This window comes from Diceros bicornis, chromosome 8 (genome assembly GCF_020826845.1).
Source record: "Diceros bicornis minor isolate mBicDic1 chromosome 8, mDicBic1.mat.cur, whole genome shotgun sequence".
In the NCBI taxonomy this organism is placed as follows: domain Eukaryota; kingdom Metazoa; phylum Chordata; class Mammalia; order Perissodactyla; family Rhinocerotidae; genus Diceros; species Diceros bicornis.
Window position 1 is genome coordinate 36,936,934 of NC_080747.1, and position 23,471 is coordinate 36,960,404.

The 23,471-nt window shown below is 35.5% G+C and overlaps 1 pseudogene; it reads right to left on the minus strand.

The window, feature by feature from the left end:
* Positions 1-13,078: 13,078 nt before the first annotated feature.
* LOC131409220 (peroxiredoxin-4-like) lies at positions 13,079-21,298 on the minus strand (annotated as a pseudogene).
* Positions 21,299-23,471: the final 2,173 nt, after the last annotated feature.

Consider the following 23,471-nt stretch of genomic DNA (forward strand, 5'->3'; position numbering starts at 1 on the left):
GGCCACAGCATGGAGAGGTGGCACTCTGTACCTGCGGTCCTTGGTGGAGAATGAGGGAGAGGGTAGGATAAGCCTCATTTTGCTCTATAATGGTTATACAGCATTTGGAACCTTTATTTTTTGTGACAGGTTCTACTCTTAAAAATGGTTTGGGTTTTCTCAATGTATGTGTGTAGTAAATCATCACATTGTACATTCTAAATATATACAATTTTTGTCAATTTGCCTCAATAGACTGAGAAAAATAGTTTGAGTCCTTGTCATTCCTAGAAGAGAGTGAGTGGAAGAGGGAAACGAGACCTTGGAATTGGAGATAGTGCCTTTTCTTTCAAAACATCGTGGGTTTTTTTTTTTTTTTTTTTTTTTTTTTGCTTCCGGATGTGTTTCAGTTACATTTGGTACTTTTTACTTTTCTATCAGGTTCCTGGCAACATACTGCCTCTTCCCTTTGACATGTTTTTGTCTTCTGTAGTCTTTTGCTTTGACCTCAAACCTTCTATTCTGGTAATTTTTCTCTTGTGTTGAGATGGAAAATTTTCTATCTTTGTCCCCAAAGAAGTGGTTCTTAACCCAGAGTGATTTTGACCTGCAGAAGATATTATTTTTGTTTATCACAACTGAGGAGTTGCTACAGACATCTAGGGGCTAGAGGCCAGGGATGCTGCTAAATATCCTGAAATGCACAGAGGCCTTAACAACACAAAATCATCCAGTGCCAAATGTCAATTGTTGCAAAGTTGATAAACCTTGCCCTAAAGTACTGATCCTGATTTCTCAGTCAAAACAGGCTGGCCCAAGTAGGTCACTGTTCCTCTTCCTTTGGGTTCTGTGTAGTTCAAAAGCTAAGATTAGCTGGCATAAATTATCCTCTTATTCAAATCTACTACTTCTGACATGACAGAACTTCAACTATTTAAACAGCTCTATTATGAGAGACAGTACAATGTAAAAGGTAGACTCTGAACCAGACTGTCTTAGTTCAAATCCAAGTTCCCCTACTCATTAGTTGTATACCTTAGTTTCCATTTTGTAAAAGAAAAATAGTGAAAATAGCAGATAATAGTAATTACAATACTTACCACATAGGGTTGTTTTAAGAATTAAATGAGTGAATATGCATATGTTTGTGTACATATATGTATATATAGCCAAAATGCCTATATTAACCTTAGACTGCATCAAGAGAGGCATGGCATCTTTAACAGAGATAAAAAATAGATTTGATTTAGAGCGCTATGTGCTATATAAGTATTATTATTCTTCAGCCTGAGGTTCTTTTTTTCCTAGACTAAATAATTTCACTTATTATAACTCTTTAACAAAGAACATGGTTTGTGGCAACTCTCATTGGGTCCTTAATTTCAGGTCACCCTCTAGGTTGTCAGTGTCTTGCTGAGGTGGAAAAATCAAGATTCTGCACTGGGTTCTAAAGTGAATCTGTTAGAACCACTTATTTACTAAACTTATCAAATAAATATTTTTTTTTTACAAGGAGAAAGACCTTAAAACTTTTCTCTTATTTTAAGAGAATTCACACAATTTCCTATAATTGATTTTTCTTTTTAATTTTATTGTGGTAACATTGGTTTATAACATTGTGTAAATTTCAGGTGTACATCATTATACTTCTATTCCTGCATAGATTACATCATGTTCACCAACCAAATACTAATTACACTCCATCACCACACACATGTGCCTAATCATCACTTTCCCTCCCTCCCTCCCCACTTCCCCTCAGGGAACCACCTATCCACACTCTGTCTCTATGTGTTTGTTTGTTATTGTTTTTATCTTCTACTTATGAGTGAGATCATATGGTATTTGACCTTCTCCCTCTGACTTATTTCATTTAGCATAATACCCTCAATGATTAAATTAATCATGAGATTAGTATGGTGAGAGTTGATGGGTTAATATTTACAAGGTTAGCAAATAAAATCAACTTCCTATGAAAGAGAATATTTACAACTTGAAAAAAACACAATTTTCTACAATAAAAATTTTAACAAACGTAGTTTCTCACTACAGAAATTAAAGTCTCAAGGATATGTCAATAATTTTTAGGTAACATCATAGATTTTTGCCTTTTTTAGTTAAATTAGAAGTGTAACTTTTCATTGACAATATCCATAAGGTGAATAGATCTAATGTAAATATTGTGGTAATTGATAGGTAAATATTCACTAACTTTATTCCTATTAATCTAAATAAAAGCTAATGTTTAAATATGTGCTTTGCATTTTCAAAATCACTTGTGTCAACAGCTTCTTGAAATTTTTCAATAAAAGCTTTCTTATTAACAATTGAGACTTGTGGCTTCTTGTTTAAACTTATGTTTAGTTGAGATTCAATAAAAAAATATTAAAGCTTGTAATATTTTTTACATTCCACAACTGTAAGGCCAAACCAACATATTACACTATTGAATTAAAGACAACATTTTCAAGTTTTTTACATAAATCTAGCTAAGTCATCCTTCTTATCTTATACTTTTATATTTGGTTATAGAAAATGCTACCTTTAGTAATATTACTTGGGTATATTTTGTATTATAGCTGAAGTTTTCTTTGTGATAATTGAAGCATTGTACAGAGTAAGTGGTGAAGACATAGCCACTGGAGCCAGACAGCCTGGATTCTAGCTGTCTTACCTTCAGCAAGTTATTTAGCACCTCTTTACCTCTGTTTCCTGGTATGTAATATGGTGATACTGATAGACTTGTTTTTTTTTTTGGTGAGGAGATCAGCCCTGTGCTAACATCTGCCAATCCTCCTCCTTTTTTGCTGAGGAAGACTGGCCCTGGGCTAACATCTGTGCCCATCTTCCTCTACTTTATATGAGACGCCGCCACAGCATGGCTTAACAAGCAGTGCGTCAGTGTGCGCCCGGGATCCGAACCAGCGAACCCCAGGCTGCCACAGCGAAGCACATGCACTTAACTGCTTGCGCCACCGGGCTGGCCCCTAATAGTGACTTTTAGATAAGATTTTTCTGATGATTAAATGCATTCATATATTTAAAAGCACTTAGAACACTGACTGGCTAAGTGGCTGGGAAGTCTTAATTATCCACAATTTCAGAAAATTATATTTCCTGTAAATTCAGGAAAAAAAAAACAACTACAACTGTTTCATGCAAGAACAACACTCCCCCTTTTTTATATCAAGGAATACTAGCATTTTTTCAAAAGAGAAGGAAAAAGAAATTATGGAAAACTTTGTTTTATTGATTTGAAGTCTCAAAACACTAGATAAGAATGTATTTATGAGTTACTGATTGAACACCATGGCTTATCAACTATTATCGAATATTCAAGATTGGGGAGAACAATAATATTGACTAGGTAAAAAGAATAACTTTTAAGTCTGACTACACCTTGAGATGCATGAAATCATTGTAATAAAATGTTTAAATTTAATTTGAACTCAGAATAGTACTATAGCTACATGGCCAAAAATTACTACTAATCCTTTAAGATCACTTGCATTAAGGTGAGGTTGAGGTCTCTTAGGACATCCATGACCAATAAATTTGTACTTTTTTTAGCTTAATATTTCTGTGTAAGCTAAACACTGAAATAACATTTTTCTTCTCTCTTTTTTTTTTTTTTGGTGAGGAAGATTGGCCCTGAGCTAACATCTGTGCCAATCTTCCTCTATTTTTTGTATGTGGGACACTGCCACAGCATGGCTTGATGAGCGATGTGTAGGTCCACACCTGGGATCTGAACCCATAAACCCCAGGCCGTTGAAGCAGAGCATGAGAACTTAACCACTACCCCACTGCATCAGCCTCTAAATTACTTTTTTCATTTTCACCCTATAGCAAAATGGTGAGACATTTCTAGTAACAGAGTAATAATAATGGACATTATTAATAGAGATTTTACTTCTAAACATTGTGTACTTTATATAGTTGCTCCATGAATATTACTGATTGAATTTTAACAAAAAGTCTTATGACTTTCAAATGAAATATATATTTCCATATATTTTTAGCATCTCCTTTACATGCAAGGAACTATCCTTTAAATATCCTGTGAATGAAGAGTCTTAGGTTGAGTTCCCTTAAAGTAGAGCCTGAAACAGGGATTTGGTCATGAGATTTACTGAAGCTGTGCTCTTCAGGAAAGGCCTGTGAAGAAAGAAGTAAAGAGAGATAGGGGAGGGAAGACTATAAGAAGACGTTGTCTCATGTAAAGCAGAAATTTGGCTTGATCCATAGGGAAGTTTCTGAAACATAAACCGCCCCTACAATGTTGTTTCCCCTTGAGGCAAGATGGCCAGCCATTTGTAAGTTGTATCACTCAGATATTGGTTATAAGTCATCCTGGGAGTAGCAGTAAGGCATAATCTCCATGCTGTGGCTGCTCTGGGGGAAATCTCTAGAGAAATGAGCAGTCTTGTTCCATTAGTATCCAACAATCACAGCAGCTAGGGTATGGGTGCATCACCCAGTAAAGCATCTACTCTAAAAGAACAAATTAGTCTTTGCAGTATTTTCAAACCAGCTAGGCTTCTGCAGCCATATCTGTGATTTAAATATCGACAATGGGTTGCTCCAGTGATTGAATATTTTATTAAATATTCAAGTGAACACATACCAAAATTGACTTAATTTTTAGGAAAGATAATATTGGGTATTGTTTTTAATATTTTTTTTTCTAGACCAATTTATTTTAGAATACTGTTGACATAGGAGGAAAATACATTATGAAACAGAAGGTACTCATCTTGGAGGTACCGTCTTCAAGAAAATGCAGAAGAATGGAAAGAATGGAGTGATGACACCAAAACTCAATGATAGAACTAATGGAGTAAATTAATATTGCCCCTTTGAGTGTTTATTTAAGGTCCTTAAAGTGGTTTTAAAGCCAGGCATATATGAGGAGTTTAAAGATTCCCAGAAACAGAAGAAATCCTGTATATAACAGGCATATTTTGGGTTTATCAAAAGCTGAACTCTGTGAAGGTTTAGAAACTAATTCATTTGGCAGTTATTGCAGCTGAATCAGATAGAACTCTTCCTGTAGAATATTTCTTTTCACACTGCCAAGTTCAATCATCTATTTTTTGAGGATCTAAATGTACCACTACAATAATGGAAGAGATAAAGTGAAAAGTTTTGTTGAGAAGTGGAAAGATTTGTTTTCAGCTAGTGCTTATGCTACAAATCTCCTGGATTTAGGTTTTAGGTGTAGAAATATAAGTGATGGTTGGGCTGCTACTGCTTTTGAATACATTACAGAGCAAACACTGTCCTTGGGAATGATGTTATTGGAAAGTCAGTTTTCCATAGTAAATGACATTAATAAATGCCTTTCAATCTTATTGTACTTTAGAGTCTTCACAATGCATATATATACAGTATGTGTCACTTAATGATGGGATTACATTCTGAGAAATGCATCGTGTTAGGTGATTTCATCATTATGTGAACATCATAGAGCATACTTACACAAACCTAGATGGTATAACCTACTACACACCTAGGCTATACGGTACTAATCTTATAGGACCACCTTTGTATACGCAGTTTGTTGTTGACCAAAACATCATTATGTGGTGCATATATATATATATATACACACACACATATAAAATGCAGTTACACATATATAGATTTTGTATATATATGGTTCATTTTGATCTTGATAGCAATCCTGGTGAAGTGGACATATTAAATTATTTTCATATAACTTTTAGAAATGAGGAATATCTTTGAGACACAGTTATAGGTAACTCATGTTTCACACAGAAGTAAAGTGACAGAACTTGGTTTCCCCCATGATTACTGATTTCTCTATGCAAATTGTTTTGGTCAAATCACACACTAGGTTCATATCCTGTGTTCTTGCCTCTCATATCCTTCTATCTCTGCACCGTTTATTTCTATCTCTACACTCCTTTCAAAGTTACCTTCTTAAAACACACTGTCTTCCTTAAAGTCTTTGATGCTTCCCTGTTACCCATGGAATGAAGTCTAAACTCCTCATCAGGATAGTGAACACCCTCAGAATTGGGCTTTAATTTGCCTACTCATTTTTTCACACTTGATAAGCCATCCTGAACTAGTTAAAAAGCCACAATCATCTTCAGTACTTTTAACAGATTAAGATACACCTTTTCTGTTAAGTTATAGTACATCTTCTGACGCACTCACTATTCTTCAAGCTCTGTATATCCCACGATGTCATTCATTTCCTATCCGTGGCTAATAGCACCTAATACACACATATGACCCAACACAGGCCAATACGTTATCTTGACAGAGAGAAAGCTGTTACACGCTGTAGAGAGGAGTCAGGAGGTTTTCATGTTGAGTCACACGCAAGATGAGTTGGTGGAATCCAGTCAATGGAAGAAAACAAAAAGCAAAATGGAGTAGCCCAGAAAAAATAATGTTAGTAAATCCTTATGTAGCACTTACTATATGCCTGGCACTATCTAAGCACTTTGTATATGTTGACATCATTTAATCCTTACAACTCTATTTCCTTATTTTTAAGATGAGAAAACTGAGACAGAAAGAAGGTACATGACTTACCTCAGGTCACACAGCTATGGAGTACGTAAGCTAGAATCTGAACCCAGGAATTCTGGCTACACTGGCGCAATAGACACCCAATATAGTGAGAGAAGCCTCTATTCCAATTTCCAGTTCTAGCTCCCATCAGACCCAGAAGTACTTTGTTTTTTACTTTTGGATTTTTGTGAGGATGTATGGTAAATGATACAGCCTTCTTATTTGAGCTAATTTAAGTATATTTCCATTTGTTTCATCCAAAATAGTCTTAGTGAGACTTGCCGTTTACATTTTTAAAAAGTTCTAATGTGCCCTCTAATTGAAATGCCTTTTCCACCATTTTTATCTGTTGAAATTGTATTAATGCTTCACAGTCTGGCTCAAGTCCTTCTGCTTATTTGTGGCTTTTCTGAATTCCAACTCCAAATTAGGATTGTTTTTCCTCCTCTTTTTTCTTAGTGCACTTCTTATTCTATTCAAGGACTTGAGACATTCTACTTTTGATATTATAAGTTCTATAGCTATTTTCTCTAATATTAGTTTGAACTATATGAAATTGTCAACCCTCAAGTATTTTTAACTTACTAAAATGGCAATTTCATGTGGTTCAATTTAATATATTGGAAGGAAACTGATTAGCAGGGTGGTATCTTAATGATCTTTGTATCCTGAATATCTGATAGATGGTAAGGAAGGTCTCAGTAAATTTCGATGGAATTAAATACTTCTTGGATATAATAAAATTCTAGTAATTTGACAGAATTTTCCCCAATTATTCTCCTGGGGATAACAAAATATTTAGAAGTATAAGCCCACCACCCATCTTGTTTTCTACTTCTAACGTTGTGTCCATTTCCCAAAAAACCGTAAAAGTAGTTATTCAGCGTTCTTGTGTGTGGATATCCACAACTGGAGACTGTAATTTGGCCTCATAGAATAAAACACTTTCACTTCTACTAAAAGTACACTTAAAAGGATTTTTCAATTGTTATTTTCTAGTAATATCCTGGTAAATGGGTCAGATTATTACAAATAAACAATGTCCCAGTCCTGGAAGTTTGTGGAATAGTAAGGGACCACATGTAGATGCAGTTCATTGGAAGGTCAGAAGAACGGCAGTTATCATGGGAGATTTCTCAAAGAAGTGGCTGAGTAGGAGGAGTTAGAACAGGAAGGAATACGGGGTGTTACGGAATATTACAGGCAGAGTGAATACAGACCTTGTGATAGCTTGAGAGAGCTGCAAATAGAACCACGTAGATAGAGTATATATGATGTGAGGTGAGTTGGAGGAAGCGACAAGAAGAGTCATTTGAACATTTTAACTAGGTATTACCATTGTCAGATTTGTGCTTTCTAAAGGTAAAAAAAACAAAATTGGGACTTACAAGAGAATGTGGAAACTGTAGAGTTAAATGTAGTAAGCACTCTGACTGTATTGCAAAGGGTGATGAAAAGAAAGCTAGGGAGACCAGGTAGGAGATTACTGTTGTGATCTGAGCAAGGGCAGTGAGGACCTTGAATAACAACGTGGTTAGCTGAAACTAGTAGGAAAGTGAATTCAAATAATATAGGAAAATAGAATTGATATGAATTGGAGATCAATCAGAGGCTGGGAGTAATCCCATTTGTGTTTCCTGCCAATTATATCTAAGTAGTTTATTTATTTAGAATAGGCCTGGATCATTTTGAGCTCAACCAATTGTGAATGATCCTTGCAACAAAGTCCTCTGTGAACTGAATACTTTATTCAAAACATGTATACATAGCCCAGAATAAATTGTTGCTTCTCCCGAGGCACTCTTTTGAATGAAGTTTCATATAAATTAAACATTTTGTGATGATAAGCAAAACACACTTTCAGTTAAAACATGCAACAATATTAGTTAAACAGAAGAAAGTGGTAAATTGATGTTGGCATGCATCTTCACCTTCATTTATTTTTATGAAACTGCATTATTAATGTTACTTTTAAAAGTGAATGGTTAAATAGTATTTTTTCATTAAAAAATGTGTGCCTAGCATGCTGCTGTCAAAGAAGGTGATCATACTACTGTTATGAGAAACAAGTTGAGGATGGAAGAGTCTTTTTTTGTCAGCTTCATGATTTGTTTTTATTTATTTATTTGTTTTAGGATAATGTGACACTCAGAAAAAGGTGTTTTATAATATATTTATATTTTTTGGCCTTTCATTTAGTTGACCTTGAATAGCTTTTCTTAAAGAGTTAAAAAATTTCTTTACAAGTGTTAAAGGATAATTTTTTTAAAAAATCAAAATGTTTATTGCAATGTTGTACAAAAAAGTTTCATCATAAAATGTACGTTATAAATCATTGGGAAAAAAGGGATAATTTTTTTAAAGAATGAAATCATAAATCTCAGACAAATGTAAAATAAACATATGTCAAGTTCACTATTGAGAGAATTAATAAGTTCAAATGAAAATTTAAAGAACACATACATATGTAGGCAGTCACGAATGTTGAATGCATTTACAAGTAGATGTAAAACTGGTTGATATATATAGATATAGATATATATGGAAATAATTGCAATTCACTCAGCACCATTCATTTGCATTATTATCAGTTTTCTATAACTTAACAGTTTTAAAACAGCTCAAAAAGGCAAATTTCATCCGTTTCAAAATCTTTCACAATTTTTCTTGACATTAGAAAAGATCACAATAGGAATAAAAATCTCAGACACATATGGTCAGAGAGACTTTCTCCTCACAACAGGTACCACAGCTTTCAACAAATCTCCCTTTCCTTGCTAAGAGGTCTGTAGTACATCTTAAGGCCATGCCCAATTTTTAGTAGGAGAATAAACCCTTATCACACTGTTCCTTTTGTCAAAAACTATATATTGAGAATTTAGTGCATGTCAGTTGCCAAGTGACTGCTTATTGGTGCTATAATAGTAAAGAAATAATATTGTGCCTGCCTTCGTGGAGCTTAAATTCTAGAAGGGAATACAGACATGTAGCCAGGCAATCATATTATTGTGATAAGAGTGGGGTGATGGATCAGTAAGGTTTCTTAGAGGAAATAAACTTAGGCGAACGTCTGAAATATGAGTGGAAATTATGGTGGTTGCTAAAATAAAGGAGGTTAGAAGCATTCCAGAAAGAATCCATATGTGGTGAATAGGCCAGGGTATAAGAGAGCACCAGGATTCAGAGGAGCTTACAGAACTTCAATATCTCACGCTCACTTAATGCCTCATAAATCATGTTGCCATTTGGCACGTACGTATCAAAAAGAGAAGAGAGAAATTTCAAATGTCACTTGCCATTTTTCTTTGTCTGAAATTTTCTTTTAACTTCTAAACTACCACGATTTTTTATAATTTATCTTGAAATGGTGAAACAACTTAGGGAAAACAGTCCAAACATTTAGAGTTTAGGACTAATTAAATTTATTTTAGTTTTCCATACTGGCCTCTGCTTACCATTACACAGTCTCTTCTCTTCAGTTCTTCCACAAATCCCTTAAATCCTCTACCCCATGACCAATAACTCCTTTTTTAAGTAGAGAGAGCTTCCTTCTCTTCTGGGCAGAGACTGTTTTTGTATCCCTGGGTGTTTTCACAGAAGTAGCAACTAATAGAGTTCATTTATTCACATAGTTCACAATGCAATAAGAAAATAACCAGTTCAGGTTAGTGTTGCAAAAGGAGTAAATGTAGAAGTTACAGATTTAACAACAGAAGAAACATGAAATAATAAAACTCCACTTTTCACATAAGGAGCTAGGAACATTTAAGTTCACATACTATATTTGTATGAAATCTTTAAGGCCGTTTTAAAATTTATTATCTTGGGGTTTTCAAACTATGTTGATACACTTGGTTACGTATTTGTTCAGATGATAGCAGATTAAAAATCTGAGATTATAAAACTCAGGTAGATAGTAAAAGTTTCAGCAGATAGGTTAAACTATGGAAAAGGGTGAAAAAAATCCACTATTAAAACAGAATGCAGTAGATAATGGCTGCAATAATGTTCCTAAATCAAGAAAAGGGTAATTATTTTCAATATCTTCCATTTAAAGAAAATATGTAATGCATTTTATATTTTTTAAGTTCAAAATTGTTAAATAAAAAGTTAGTCAAAGCTTAATTCTTCATGTACCTATCTTGGTAATTACATTGATGATACCTCTTATTTCCCTAATTGTGGCCAGTCATGTGTGATATGACTCTTGCTGCTAATAGTGTAAAAAGGCTTAATATATTAAAGAGTAAAGTTGTAGAGTAGAGTGTTTGGGTTAAAGGGTGAAGGATTGTTAGGAGAAATGCAGGACAATATTCTGGTAAAGAGCGCAAATAAGGAAGCAAATAGTGAGAAACATGGGCTGTCTAGCAACACTAATTAAAGGGTTTCGCCCATCCCTCATGCAGACTTGGAAAGGGTTTGTTGCTATGGTTTGAAGAAGATGCAAATAAGTAGCCAGCAATTACTGCAGAGACCTAACTCTTCTGGAAGGTGGCCACCACAGCAGGTGGTTTTGTAAGTGTGCAGGAGGTTGCTTTGTGTCAAAAACGTGGTGATGTCTTGACAAAGACAGAGGGTCTTGGAGTTCATGGTGGTATGGTCACGATGGGAAGTCCACAGGACAAAGCACAGGGCACAGGTGTTAACTAAAGGTGGGTGATGTAACTGTCGGCAGTGATTGCCACCCGTCTACCCGTCAGGTGTTTGATGAATGTTGTTATATCTTCTGTTTATCAAATTTAAAATAAATCTGTGTGAAAAGTGCTAGTCTGGCATTAAAGGTATCCCCACAAGGGCTAAGAAAAGAGAATATGGCCCCATCACTCTCTGGCTGCTTTCACCTTGATTTATTCTCTTCATAGCCCTGTTTATTCCCTGATAAGGTGAGGTAGGCAAAATAATAGCCCCCAAAGATGTCCACGTCCTAATCCTCAGGATCTGTGTACATGCCACCTTACCTGGCAAAAGGGACTTTGCAGATGTGATTAAGTTAAGGACCTTAAGATGGGGAGATTATTTTGGATTCTCTGGGTAAAACCAATCTAATCCCATGAGTCCTGAAAAGCAGAGATAACCTCTCCTCACTGTATTCAGAGGGAGATATGACTATGGAAAGATGATCAGAGGTGTGTAACATTGTTGGCTTTGAAGACGAAGGAAGAGGGCCATGTGGGAAGTCTCTAGAAGCAGGAAAAGACAAGCAAACTGATTCCTAGAGCTTCCAGAAAGGGATGCAGCCCTGCCAACACCTTGATCTTAGCCTAGTGAGACCTGTGTTGAAATCTTAACCTAAAGAACTATAAGGTAATAAATTGTGTTGTTTTAAGCCACTAAGTTGATGGTAATTTTTTGCAGCAGCAATAGAAAGCTAATACATATGATGTATATTTTTCTCATTGTCTGTCTCCCCATTTCCCATATATACACATCAGAATGTAAATCTCAAAAGGGCATGAAATACCCATTTTCTGCAGTTCTCTATCCCTAGGATATTTTGAAATGTAGCAGGTGTGTAATAAACATGTCTTGAATGAATAGATGATTGAACATGAAAACTATTTGAAAAGAATTTATGAAAATTTGTTCCAATAAATGTGTTAAAATAACAATGTAAAATGATACATTCTTAGATAATTTTGAAGCACTTTTGTCTATTTTATTTGAGCTTTAAAAACACCTCTTATATCATGTTTTATAAATGTGGAAATCAATATTTGCAAGCATTAAGAAACGTACTGTATTCCCATTACTTATTTATCAAGACTAACAGCAAACTAATATTTCAAAAGCAACTTAAATGTGTAGGAACCAGAGAAATACCATATAATTTGATAAAGTTAAGAAATTGAGAGAGAGATTTCACATAAGGAAGACAGATGGCATCTCAGAGATGCTTCACAAAGTAGTGGTAACTTGGGGTTGTTTCTGTAGTCCAGGGCGTTGGCCTTGCCTTTACAAATCTAGACAAAGGATGCAGTTATTGCATCAGGAAGCAGTCAGGTTCCCAATGGACTACCGTCATTCATTCATTCACTAATATTGCTCAGTGCTTGCTATGTGCTAGGTATTGGTCTAGGTATGAGGGATACAACAAAGTACAAAGTAAACATAAATTCAAGCCCTCATGAAAACCACATTGTAATGGGGGAGAGAGACAATAAACAAAATAAGTAATGAAAATCCAAAGTATATTATATGGTGATGAGACCTGGGGAGTAATATGACAGGCTAGTTGAGTAGGGAGAGAATGTGTGTGGTGTTTTCTTGTTATAAGGAGGATGTCTAGGGAAATCTTCAATGAGCAGGTGAAATTGGAACAAGACTTAAGAGTTATCATTTGGAGAAATCAGGAAAGTAAGCCATGAAACTTGGAGAAAAGTATTGCAGGCAGTGGAAATAGTAAATGCAAAGCCTTGAGGTAGGGTGAGCCTGGTGTATTTGAGGACCTGCAAGACCATTGCTTATTCACAGTACTTAAAATTAATTAATTTTCATGTAAAATAGTTGAACTTTATTGAACCAGACTTTAAACCAGACAGCATAGCATGACCTAAAGAAATAATTCCCAATTTAGTGTATCAAAATGCTTCAGTTTTCCAACCGGATCTGGGACTGTTGTTTAATTATCAAGTTTCCAACTGGCAGGTCAGACTTCTCCACATTTATTGGTATTTTGGGATGCTTAGACCAAAAGTAGTATTTCATTAAGTGAACTACCAACAGAAAGGCTATTCATTGTCATTTGTCTTAGAACTTCTTTGTCATCAATAATAAACAGACTTTTAAGAGTATGGCCTGAATGTTCTAGATATATGCATAATCCTTTGAGGTCTGATATCTGAAGGAAGTGAAATCATTGTTGTTGCAAGTCTTTGTTTTGAGAGATAATGATCCAAGTCAAATGAGTATACTGTGAATCAAGAGAACACACCATCATTTTCTTATTTATAGATCTGAATTACTCAATTCTATCACAAAAAGCAATAATTTCATTTGGTCAAAAATATGAAATCAAGTGAGTAAAAGAAAAAATCCCAGGATTTTCCACAGCAATCAGCTCACATGAGCTCTTTAAATTCTCTAATTATCATAACTCTTCCTTCTTGATAAGGTTCTGGCTTAGAAATCTTGGCTTTGCTGAGGTGCATGGAGTGGTCAAACACCAACACCGGGAATGCTTCTCTGGGGTTAGAGAGGATGTATTTTGAATTATTCAGGAATTGAATGACATGACAACTACATAACTTGTAATGGAGGGTATAACTTTCCAGTGACTATACATACCACTTTTGCCTGGGAGAATGGCTTATTCATGGACAGGTGTTTTGGGCATGGATTCAGATCAAGGGCAGATAGTGTGTCAAAAGAAATATTTCATACTGGCCATAGTAAGGACAAATGTACTTTCTGTGCCCCAAATGTGTATCCTATTTATTCATTCATTTGATGAATGTTTACTGAGCATCCACTTAATACCAGGCACTCTTTTCTGGGCCAAGGATATGGAAATGAAGAAAGCAGGTAGAAATCCCTACCCTTGTGAAGCTTATACTCCAGTGAGAGAAAAAAGATACACAGTGTCGATATTTTTAAAAGTAGGTTTTGGTTTTTCAAATAAATTCTTTCATTTTAGCTTGTTTGTTGACTGCTTTCCTATAGTGTCTCTATGACTTGGACAGTGCTTGGTTCCTGCTTTTATAGTTGTTTTGAAGACAATTGACTGTGTTTTGGTTTGGCCAAGTTTTTTACACTCCATTTATTTACATTGTGGCTTCAGCTATGTTGATACACGTATATATCCATGCTTATGTGTTCCTACATTTTCCCAATTACTTATTTGCTGACTGCTTTCTTAGGGTGTTATTTCTAAAATGTCTGCTCTCATCTACTACATTGAAAATATCCTATTAAAACAGAAATCAGAATTTATAGACATTGTTAAAACTTCAAGATATAGGGGCCGGCCCGGTGGCGCAAGCGGTTAAGTGCACACGTTCCGCTGTGGCGGCCCGGGGGTTCGCGGGTTCGGATCCCGGGTGTGCACCGACGCACCGCTTGTTAAGCCATGCTGTGGCGGCGTCCCATATAAAGTGGAGGAAGATGGGCATGGATGTTAGCCCAGGGCCAGTCTTCCTCAGCAAAAAAAGAGGAGGATTGGCATTGGATGTTAGCTCAGGGCTGGTCCTCCTCACAAAAAAAAAAAAAAAAAAACAAAAAAAACTTCAAGATATAGAGTGTATAAGATAGAAAATAAACTCCACTTCCCCATTCCCTCATCTTCTTTCACCTGGATCTCTGCTGGTTTCTTTCCTCAGAAGTTTGGTGCCTATCTTTCCATATAACTTCCTCTGAACACATCTTTCTTTTTTTTTCCAAAAACAAAAACCCCACATTGCACTTTTATTTTTTCTTTTTCCCCAGTTCAACAATTATTTGACTTTTTCAGAATATAGGAATGTTCCCTGTTTATTATTATATGTTCATGTCTATATTCACGTGTTAACACCTCTCTCCCCTCTCTCTCTTCCATTACAAAGATGAAAGAAGGGAGAAATAATTCTTGATATAAAAACTTTATGATTCTCCAGTAATAATTTTATGGGAAATTGATTTTTAAATAGGTACAGCTTCCCTAGATCAGGTTATTTTAACTAAATGTTCCCTGCCTTGAGTTTTATTTTTATTATCTTTAATTTGTTAAAATAGACTTTTAAAATTTATAGTTACTTATTATAATTAACTTCACATGGACTGTTTGTAGTCACCAAATTGCTTCAGTAGATTTCAAAATTGCAAATAACTGCCCAATACCAGGAGCTAAATGAAGCTTATATAGATTCTTAAATGAAGGTCTTAGAAATGTAAGCAGTGAGAACTATCTGGCCATGGCATAGATGTTCTGATTATTACAGACATTGTGTCTTTAATTAAATTTGCACTCTAGTGCCAGTTCAAAAACTTTGTTTTTCACACAAAACCCAATTATACAGCCAAAACGATGTTCATGCTTCAATGAGTTGAAAGTCAAGAAGAAAAATGTTGTAGTATTAATGCAAGCTTTTTATTCAAACACTGTTATTAGTGTACCAGATTAGGGAAACTTTCTGTCATTGCCAACCTTGAAATGTACAGATGACCACAATGAATGGAAGGTGGAGAGATACATTTTTATTCCAAAATTAGGTAATTTAAGGGTGTAGAATACTAATGTTTTTAACTAGATGCTAAAAATATCTCTAGGGAGTCAGAGTTTACTCTGCAACAATAAAATACTATTCAGACCAAGTGGAAATGAACTTAAAATTTAAAACTAAGTTTTGAATATATTGACATTTTGTATTTTTTCCATTTATTTATCAATATCTGCTTATGATGTAAGGCATGCTATTTTACCACCTTGAATTTGTATTTTAGGTAACAGAAATTCTCCTGGCATTTAAATCATTTCCACTTTCAATTCAAATAGCCTAAGGTTTTTAGAGAAGATCAAAAGAATTGGACAGCAAGTAACATTTTTATTGCTTTGATCCAGAATTAGTACTATGAAAAGTAGACAGAAAAATTATAATATTTATTTAATGTAACGTAACAAAAAGGCTGAAGATATTGTCCATAATGTGGTTATCGATAATACCCATCAAACTTACACAACACAGCTCTGAATACAGCTCTTGGGGCTCAGTTAGGCCCCAAGATGTCAATGAAGAATGAAAACTTGAAATTTTAAACATTAAGTTCAAATTCTTCATTGGGCTGTTTACTAAAGAATGTAGAAATTCTAATAGTTTTGCAGCAGTGAATTTTATTAAAAATATTATAATTCTGGGGGCTGGCCTGACTGCGTAGCCATTAAGTTCCCGCGCCCTGCTTCGGCGGCCCTGGGTTCACAGGTTCGGATCCTGGGCAGGGACCTACGCACTGCTTGTCAAACCATGCTGTGGCGGCGTCCCATATAAAGTAGAGAAAGATGGGCACGGATGTTAGCCCAGGGCCAGTCTTCCTCAGCAAAAAGAGGAGGATTGGCATCTGATGTTAGCTCAAGGCTGATCTTCCTGACAGGAAAAAAAAAAAACAATTATAATTCTATAATGTCAAAACCCTGGGCCTTTTCCTTTACATGGTTTCCATGTGAGCAGATTTTTCAGGAAAGTAAAAAGAAAATTGATAGAAATACTTTGCAAAAAGCAGAATATTAAATTCTTTTGAAATTTTTTGGCAAAATCATTCTTCAGTTATGTTGTAAATCCAGTTTTGTTAGGTTAATCCTTTGCCTTTTTTATTCTTTTGAGGAATTTAGAATGGAATGATCTAGGTTCAAGTTACATAACCTCTTTGAGCCAATTTACTAAAGTTTCTTTGTGCTCCAGCTTGTGTGTGTGTATATATATTAATATATTGAGTTTCCCATTGATATAAGATTGAGGATCCTGAAGGAAGACCTTACTTATATGCAACATTTTCTTAGGGCAACCCAGGCAAAAGTCGAATTTCTCTTAAACTGGCTATTAAAGTCCGCATAGAAATCAAAGTGAGATAAATCTGAGAAAAATAACCTATGTTGGTGACTTTAATTCTTGAATATAACTCAAGTGTTTCAAAGAGAACACCTCAAGGCATCTCTATTTCCAGGAATGATAAAATATTTTCCAATCACCTCCCTCCACCACTCCAATTCTGTTATCTGCTGCCCTGCAATGAACATAAAATTTTTCTTACTTTTGAAATATAATCTCTATATTTGAGGATGGAGTTGGGGAAAATTAAAGTGAGAAAAATTTACTCTAATTCTCTAATGTTGGTGATCATAGTCCTAATTCTACCCACATCAAAAGAGGAAATAAAAGTGATACCAACTTAACACAGGTTTATATAAGGAAGCCATATTGTAGAAAAGGAACACTATTGTAACTTTGAATGACCTCTGATTAACTAACCTACCCATACTCTGTGGATTTTATGGCCCCTTCCAGCTGCTGTAAGTGGATAACTTTGTTCTTTTGAGTTCATTAGGAATGTGATGACCCCCAGGCAGAGTCTATGCTGATAGCCATCATCAATGACAACTGAAAGATCAGAGTATAGGGCGTTGCTCTGGTCTCTGATGCATATCCAGTAAAACAAAAGACTATCAGGAACTAAAACAAGGTGTCTGCCTCCACCCTGAGACTAGATGCCTACCCTACCTAGAGACCAGCCCCCTATATAACTGGCCTGTAGTCTTTGTTCTGTAAAATAGATCTTTTGGGCATTAGTCGGCCATCTTCCCCCTTGCTAGCAAGCTGTAATAAACTGCTGTTTCTCTGCCACCACCTTGCCTCTTGATGATTGGCTTTTGTCTCATGGTGAGTAGATCGTGGTCTTTGTGCAATAACAAAAGTATGAATAAATGACTTGTATTGTTATTGACTCAGTCTGTTAGTACCTTTTTGTGTGTTGAAAGTGAGATTTCTAAATTTGCATTTGCGTTATTTCTCCCCATGAGTATTAGTTAGGCTAATAGGCTAACAGGAGATGCACAGCCCAGAGACAAGTGATCAAATGATTAGAAACCCTGTGTGTAAGTGCAATAGGAGGCTGGCATCCTCAGCGGGCTGCAGTTCTCTAATCCTGATTTTCCATTCTCTGCTTAAACTGCATGCAGATTCCCCCTGGACTGTGGAAATTTTCTGTGTTATTGGCACTGCTGACTTTCCTAGCTTTGAAGCCCTTGAAAAAAACAAGATCGATTAGTTTGCAGAATTGTAGGAAATATTATTGACCTTCAGATGCTTGCTGATGTCATGGGAATATCAGTTGCAAGGCAAAATCTCAAACTTACTTTAAAGTAGTAATTTTACATTGATTAAATCCTTATCCACTTTATACAACAACTTCTCATTTAGCTCCTTCCAAACACCATATCAACCCCAATAAGCATAGAATTATCATAGAAGAAAAGAGAAACCAGCCTGCAAGTGTAGCCTTCCTTCTCCACCCCACCACCTTGGCTATTATTTGGAGATGTGTGTCCTCAGTGCTTCCTTGCTTTTTGGCTCATGACAAATTATGACATCAGTGTCAATCTATTAATGCTGGAATACTTCACAGATAGTTCTAGTTATTTCTAGATATATAATGTCTTCCCTAATGTCCAGACTATGCTGTCTTTATTCCTCCTATCAAATTAGAAAAAGATGTTGCATATGTGACCAAAAGAAATAGTTTATCCATGAATGTCTCTATCCATAGATATTGAGATATAGCATATGAGGGAACAAAGACAAATATTTATATATTAGAATAAAGAAGTTCAGGCTATGGCCCTTTATAGGCATTAGCAGACTGCTTAGCTCTGTTGAATTGGTTGGTACTTACTATATTGCAATTCAATCTTGTCCGGGTCCCTTATTTTAAATACACTCCAGTCTTTTGTCATTGCTACTACCACTTGTAGAGCTCACTGGCCATCCATATATGTAACTAGAAAAAGATACTTTGGCAAAAACTTCTACGTATTCACTCAAATCCATGTTCTTTGCTTCTCTTTGGAGACAGAGCTAGATAATATCTCCCAATCTCATTTACTGTCAAGTGTGGCCATCTGACTGGCTTCTATCTAAAAGATTACGAATAGAAGAGATGGGTACATTTCCAGCTCAAGCCTTTTATGAAACTAATGAGCCTCTCTTCACTCTCTTTCCCCTTCACTGTCTAAATGCAAACGATGATGGGGCTCTAGGGGATGACAGAACTCACAAATAGAAGGAGCCTAGATCTCTGACCCACTGAATAAAAGAATCTAATGTTGACCAGGAACACCTCTTTGGATTGTTAATGTGAGTAAAAATTAAACTCCCATTATGATTGAGTCACTATATATTTTGGAGTCTATTTGTCACAGCAGTTAGCTTCCTCTAATAGAGAGATATCAACTTGGACAATTTTATTAACTGGACATTTCCATTGATACTAAAATAAAAGAGTAAAACCACTAAAGTTGTGAATGCCCTAAGAGTATTGTTGCAACCATAAAAAAAGCCATAGATAGAAGATTTCTGAACTGGTTTAAATGCTAAAGAAATAAACTTAAACTCCTAGTGCCAGGTAGAGTTATTAAGCAAATATTTTTTAATTTGCTTAAAGTCTTATCTCTCCCCAGATCCTACTTTCTAATCTGAATCCTGAATATTGGACTCCGAGACTATACCCATCCCTGCAGGCCTATTCTTGACTTAGCCCATCTGTCCCTGCAAGTCTGTTTTTCTGGGGTTTCTTGACTATAGATAGGTACTTTGTAGGTTTCAGCCCATCCTGTATGATGTGGCAGATACTTCCTTTGCTGGTCTTTAATATTTCTTTGCCTTTGGTCTCATAACTATCCTGTGCACAGTTAACTTTCCTCTGCCCTGAGTGATTTATCTTTGCTAATTATATTCAATAACCAATTCCAAGGATGATTCCTATTTTGTCTGAGCCAGAATTTTTTACTCAGAGCTGTCACTGAGTGATCGGGGACATGGTTTCTCTAGGCACCACGTGGTCTGAATGATGTTTGTTCACTTTACATAGAATCTTCTAGACTGTGTCAGATAGCTTCTTACTACTTTAAAACTAGTTCTCCCATTTCCTATCTAAGTGGTGCTGCTGGCTCTTAGGTCATCTGCAGAGTGGACGTAATTGACATACATGAGATAGGTTAATGATAGACTTTTGAATTACTTGACCCACCCACTTATCCAATTTCTGTTCATTGTTAAGTCACATTGCAATGATCAGAGAGGAGCAGAGGCTGTAAAGTAATAGAAAGAAGCTTAGACTGGAATTTAGGCAACTTGGGTTCAGTTCAGGCCTACTGTCTATCAATTACATATATTCCTGAGATTTCATTATCTCAGCTAAATATTAGGAATAAAAATAATTCTTACTGCAAGTTAACTAAGAACTTAACTTTGGTTGCTTAACTTGGGTTGCTGCAAGGACTAAATAAAATCATGTACCTGGAAGCTCTTAACAGATGTGATACAAATACGTTATTTTATTTATATAGTAAGTATAGGTATAATGTTTCTAAAGTCCCTCAATGTCATTAGAGTGTATACTATTTTAAAGACATGAGAACAGTAGAGTCGTGTGTCGCTTAACGATGGGGATACGTTCTGAGAAATGTGTCCTTAGGCAATTTCGTTGTTGTGCGAACATCATAGAGTGTACTTACACAAACCTAGATGGTATAGCCTACTACACACCTAGGCCATATGGTATTAATCATATGTGTGGTCTCTTGTTGACCAAAATGTCATTATGCAATGCATGACTGTATATAAGAAATTCACGAAATGTAAGTGGAAGTTGTCTCTCGTATTGTGTATTTCTCTTTACATAATTAAATAATTACTCTGGCTTTCCTTTTTCACATATATTCTAAATAAAGACACAAAATAAAGGATATTGAGTAGATGAAGATCATTGGGATGAATCTTGGGGGTCCAGTGAATTTCAGCAGTAGGAAAAAAAATCCTTGAAGTCTACTGGCCTCAGACACATCTCTCTGCCTGTTTCACAGCCTCTTGATGTACAAAATGTTGTTTTGGAGGGATAACTTTGTAGCTGAGCAGCAAGGCCTCCTGTCTTGGGATATGAGCTGAGACATTTTAGAAGATTTCTACCACAACCAAGAGAATAGGCAGAAGCTATTAACTCAATCCAGCAGGACCCATGAATAAATTACATACCCATGAAACCATTCTGTGAACTGAATTTTCCAAAGATCCTGCTTCACTTTATGCTCCATTTCTTTTAGCTGCTTCTTTTTCTGTTACTTTTTCTCCTGCCTTAGCAATGCTGAAGATTTTTCCTAATATGCATTTGATGTGGGGGAAAAAAAAAAGAGATACACAGGATCTTTAGATAAGGCAAAAATGAGATATTCTATTTTCCACAAATAACAATGGAATCCTTTCACCACTCTGTGTTGTAAGATATTTCACAATTTTAACATTGTGCACCAATTGTCTAACCTGGGCCCGTAACATAGTTCCTGACACATAGAAAACATTTAAAATGTAACTTTAAATAAATGAATGAATGATAATAATATATAGTATTAGTTCAGAATTATTGCTTGCGATTTTTTCTATACACACCCAAAAAAGATAAAGAAAATTGTCGTGTCTTCTAAATTTTCTTCACATAAAAGATCTACGCTTTAGATATCTAGATATTTTTGTGAATATTTCCACTGAAAAAGGTGTCCATTCCCTGGAGGATAGAATAGATTTTCCTATAGCAGCTTTAGTATGGTTGGAAATAATATGTGTCTCCAAAAATTAGCTAAAAATTGACCTGCTTATGTGAGGCAGAGAAATACTTGCCTAAAACCTTAATTTTAAATAAAATGAAGGAGATTCATTGAGAAAATTAAAGGGTAGCTATTTTGGTTGTCTGACAGCCTTCTGTCTGCAGACTAGACTTTTAAAAACAATATTTGTCATTCAGAAGATAGTTCTTTTATTATGTGACTTTTTTGGAAACAATTCCTAAGATTGTTTCACTTTCTAAATTTCATTGTAGAGAAGGTACAATGGATTTCCTCTGTGGAAGATTTCTTTAATACCATATCTTAGCTTGGGCTGCTAAAACAAAATATCATAGATTGAGTGACTTAAACAACAGAAATTTATTTCTCACAGTTCTGGAGGCTGTGAGACACCAACATCAAGGTGCCGGCTGACTTAGTTTCTGGTGAGGACCATTTTCCTGGTTTGCAGACAGCTACCCTCTTGCTGTATCTTCACATGGTAGGGGGAAAGAAAGAGATGGGGAATGGGGAGGAGAGAGTTCTCTGGTGCCTCTTCCTATAAGGGCGCTAATCCCATCAGGGGGGCTCCACCTTCATGACCTCATCTAAGCTTAATTCTCTCCCAAAGGCCCTAATTCCTAATACCATCACATTGGAGATTAGGCCTTCAATATATGAATTTGGGGGGAGACACAAACATTCAGTCCACAGCATACGCCAAGGGAACCTGTGCAATCACTTTACTGAAGGAGAAATGGCCACATCATGGTTAACCATAAGTGCTCAGATATAACAAAGCAAGTTTCAGAAGAGCTTCTAAGGGTTGCTCATTGAGAAACTTGATCAAGAGTATCTAGTGATTTACAATTAAGAATCAGGGCCAGTGTACACACTTCTCAAATCTTACAATGTAAAGTCAACACAAAATGACATTAGTATAATTATCTGTGATGGTCCTTGACTTAAGTAAATGAAGTGGAAAAAATAATAATATTCTTACACTTTTACTGTGTTTATATGTATTGCTTTCTATTTATGGCTAATGATACTGGTTTCCCATTTAAGGTATTAATTTAACAACTCCTTTTGAAATCTGAACTTATGCTAGAAAAAGAAGTCATTTGATTTAAAACATATTAAATAAGTTCTTAGATATGACAAAATCCTAAATGTGGTACATTAGAAAATAAAGTATAATAAAACTAGATTATCATAATTTTTAAGTGTTCCTTCTATAAACACCCCTACCAATACCTTTTGTGACCTTTTGCAACACTCAACAATACTTATGGACAGTAGCTCTCATTTTACTTATTCAAGATTTTATTTGTTGCACTTTGAGCTAACTTCATCTTGCAGTTATCCATCATGGTTACCACTACCCCCTATTACATACACTGAGCTATGTTACCCACTAGTGGGATTATAGCAAAATATTTAAAACTAACTCTACGTACGACCTGGTTGGGTTAGTAAGACATCTGCAAGAGAAGTTACCATGAATTGCCCTTTACTCAGTTGCAGAATACTAGGAAGATAATAATCTTAGTATTCACACGCGATATGTACATTAAATTGTCTTAGTGATTACCTAAAAGTTGTGAGAGGATAATGATCAAATGCATATAATCTTCTAAATATGTTTCCTTTGTCCTGAAATTCTGAC